Source organism: Elephantulus edwardii, unplaced genomic scaffold, assembly GCF_000299155.1.
Source record: "Elephantulus edwardii isolate Elephantulus edwardi_28Jun2011 unplaced genomic scaffold, EleEdw1.0 scaffold00057, whole genome shotgun sequence".
Lineage (NCBI taxonomy): Eukaryota > Metazoa > Chordata > Mammalia > Macroscelidea > Macroscelididae > Elephantulus > Elephantulus edwardii.
The window spans coordinates 14,264,694-14,269,012 of record NW_006399807.1 but is presented as its reverse complement, the minus strand read 5'-3'; positions in this window follow the sequence as shown (position 1 = coordinate 14,269,012).

The following is a 4,319-nucleotide window of genomic DNA, read 5'->3' as shown; positions in this document are numbered from 1 at the left end:
ACTTTGGGGTTGGTAGCATAACTCCTTACTCACTAGGCCACAAGAGCTCTGTCTATTCAAATACTTAATCTCATGCAATCACCTTCATAACTTCCCAGACAAAGCTAATAATTTTTCTCAGAAACATCTATTCTTTTGGTTTTCTGTCGGCAGAATAATCTTGCTATAATTTATAAATCAAATATACTTGTTTTCAAAGCAGAACTTAAATCTTCTTACTTCCTTTACTCTGTATATTCCTTATTCCTCTATTTCAGTTCGTTCTATTGAATAAATTAAGCAATGGAACATATGCTTGAATTTCTTTAAAACTTTCACAAATATCTCTAGAGTTGACTCACTGATAAATTCCATGGAAACTCTGCTTTGTTTGGCCAAACCCATGCCTGGGATTTGGGGAATTGTGATAATTACAGCTCATCTTGTGATCCCAGGCCAAGCATTTAATTTTTCTTTGCTTTAGTTGCTCCAACAGCAAAAGGTAAAAATCTATTGTGTGTAACTGTAAGGTTGGTTGCCAAGGATAGTAAAAGTTGCGTGCAGTTTGTGAGCATAAGGCTATGTATAAAAACTAAATATAGTTATCCCAACTGCCACAGGGGAGTGAGCTTTTAGATCTTTTCCCCTGAGGTCCCACATGAATACTTTTCCCATCTCTATTTTCCACATAAAATCAGAGAACATATTTTTAAGTGAGAACTCTGAGATATTTCAGTATCTTCATATCATTAAAGATAATGATGATGATGGTAGATACCTTTTTATGCCCTTTTTAGTCTTTATGGTATACAAGACTCTGGGATAAACACTTCCCAAACATTATCAAATTTAGTCTTCACAAAAATCTTTTTTAGTCACAAAAAAAGACAAGAAAAAAAAACCCCACATAGTTCTTGTGTTTCCTTTGTAGAAAAAGAACAACAGCAAAAGCAAAACTGAGACTCGTTGAAAAAGTTGCTTATTTGAAGCAGCACAATTAATGAGAGGTGGAACCCATTCATCTAACTCCAAACTATATCCTGTCCTCTGATCACAGTACTGGGCACACAGCAGTGGGTAGTGCAATGGGAACATGTATTCTTTGTGATAAGGTCTCTTATTTGACTTATGGTTATCATATTTTAAAAGGAACTAGAAAGTAACTTCAAATTTTACCTCATCTACAATTTGATTTATATTTATGGTCTTAGGTGCTCTTCGCTGTTTCTGTTTTATCTGTCCATCCAACTCTTTCTCACTCTCTTCGTCCATAAATTCATTTCAACCTTTCTCTATTTTCATTTAAATATTTAAGAAAAAAACACCACCATGCAAGAAGGATTTATTAAATGTTGTTTACTTCCTATCTCTGTTTCTCCATTTATATATGGTACCGCTATTTTGGAAATATTTCAAGAAGAACCTCTTTGGCTTTCTTGGCATGTCTTTCAATTTGAGTTAATAACAATAGTACAGGAAATGTATTTGGTATTTATAATATTCTTGGAAGTTTGCTTTTCATTATTAGAATATTTGGCATTTATAATGTACTTGGAAGTTTGTTCTTCATTATCAGTATTTTAAAGTTTAAGGCATTTAGACCATAACTGAAAAATTTTCTTCACTTCTTGGGGATTCCTAGGGAATTAGCACAACTTCACATTGGATAAATGATTACCAAAAGACACACAGATTTTTATATATTTATCAGTCTTCTTCCTTGTTGAAGTAGTGACATGGTTTGAATTGTGTTCTCCCAAAATATGTGGACGTAATGATGTAATGTCAATGTAATTACCCCATAATCTGATAAACCAAATAGTTGTAAAAGGATTAACAGAGGACTGTAGCACACTGGAATTTAGCACAGCCATTTTTTTTTCCTTATAAGAGAGATCAAAGGAGAGAAAAGAAAATGTGAGCATGGGTGGGTAAAGATCTCAGTATCACCAAGCAAGGGGACCAGGAGTAGTAGAGCCTGTCCTTTGGACATAGGTGTGTTAGTAAGCTCTTAGACACTCCAAAAATTGTATTGTCAACAAACATTTTGTTGTTGTTATTAGGTGCTATCGAGTTGAATATGATTCATAGCAGCCCTATGAACAAAAGATCTAAACCCTGTTTTCTCCTGCACCATCTTCACACTTCCTGTCCCACAAGAGCCCATTGCATCTGGCACTGATGTATCAATCCACCTTGTTCGCCATCCCTCTACCCTTTGGTTGGGTCCTGCCTTAGGGTGAATCTCCAGTTAAGTTAATTTTTTATTTACTTGAAATCTGGGTGTATGTAAACTAGGTGTTTTTTTTTGTTGTTAACACCAATTTTAAGCTGATTGGGTGTTTCTGATTTCATTAACAATCATTTGTGGGCTGGAAGCCTCTTGCTTAAGCAATCAGGACCTAGTAGGTAGGTCGTTGTATTTAAAATTTGATTGTGTTAATTGTGTTTGAGGAGAACATTGTTTTAAGTACTATAGCACTTGTCTGCCTGTTTGCTGTACTGAGATAACTTGAGGTTGCTGTGAGACTGAAATCTGTGCCACTGGTGTGTCAAATGCCATTTGGGTTACCAATGGTCGATAGGTTTTGGTGGAGCTTCCTGATTAAGGCAGACTAAGAAACAAGATGGGCCATATACTTCCTAAATAACAGGACTTTGAAAACCCTATGATCAACAAAAAAAGGGAATGACAAACTTAGTCTTAAAAAATTGCATGTAAATGAATATACCCTTTAGTACTTAATGTCATGGATTTATGACTTCACTGGACTTAAACTCCATGATCTATAGATAAGTTGTTGTTGTTAAGTGCTGTCAAGTCAAGCATGACTCATAGTGACCCTATGAACAAAAGACCTGAACCTTGTTCTATGACTATCATTGTTTCTCTAAGTTCATAGAGTTTCCAGAGGCATGTTGTTTAGGAAGTGGATATCACTCCTTCTTCCAAGTCTGTCTTAATCTGAAAGCTCCACTAAACACTATTCATTGTGGGTAACCATTATGGCACTTGACACACCAGTGGCACAGCTTTCAGCATCATAGCAACCCAAAGTTACCTCACTAAAGCAAATTCACAGACCAATGCTGTACCACTTAGATGAATGTTCATGTGAATAACAAAAGTATATCTCCTTCCTGGTGCTGTTTTCTGAAATATTGTAAAATTTCTGTGGCCAAGTATCAAAAAGCTGCACTGCATAACCGAAGGCACACGGTACAAGGCCAACAGCTGTTTTATAGGAGAAAAATGGGCAATCTTCTCCTGTATGATAAACTGCCTCTATGAAAACCTGCTGGAGGGTCAGCTGCGAGTCAACTCTGACTCTATAGTACACAATAACAGCAATGATATGATATTGTTTAGGGAGCTCTGGTGGCCTAGTAGCTTGCTGGTTAAAGAGCTGTGCTGCCAACCTAAAGACGTGAGGTTTATCCACAAAGTTTCTCCTTGGTAAAAAAGATCAGCAATCTCCTTCCATTCAATATATTGCCCCTAAAATCCCACTGGAAGGACAGCTATGAGTCCGTTCTGACTCAATGATACATAATACTGTTTAGTTTTAGACCATTTGATTTTCCTTTCAGGTGTCAGTAATTTTCACTGAGCCATTCTTTAGTCTTCTATATAACATTTTCCTCTCTGATCCACTCTTCTAAATCACTCAGCATAAATGTTTTCTACTTATCAGAGTTCATGAGAATGGTGTAAGATAGTACAAGATTTATGTCTGCTGTTTATAGGGTTGCTATGAGTTGTGCTTGATTACATCTGACAGCAGCAATAACAAAAAATGTCTGAGTAATTCCTTTTTGCATTTGTTAGCTATCCAGATTGCTTCTGTCTCAGGTCTCATATAAACCTGCTCACTAAGAACAGATGAAGAAAAATATTACCTTTTCTAAAAGTTGTTGGCTTTCTAGTCTATTATAGTATGCTATTTGTTGTTATGTACTGTTGAGTTGACTATGATTCATAGAGGTGCTGTGAACAATGGAACAGAACCATTTCCTACCCTACACCTTCCTTAGGATCCCCACCATTCTTGACCTATCTTTACAGTTATTGTGCCAACTTATCTTATGGAGGCTCTTTCTCTTTTTCTCTGAACCGCCATCTTTCCCAGTATAATATAATTTTTCTAAGGACTAACATCTGTGTTATGCAGATGACACAACCCTGCTTGCTGAAACTGAGAAAGACCTGAAGTGCTTGCTGCAGAGGGTCAAGGACTGCAGTCTTCAATATGGATTGAAGCTCAATATCAAGAAAACAAAGATTCTCACCACTGGGCCAATTGGCAGCATCAGGATGGATGGTGAAGAGATTGAGATAG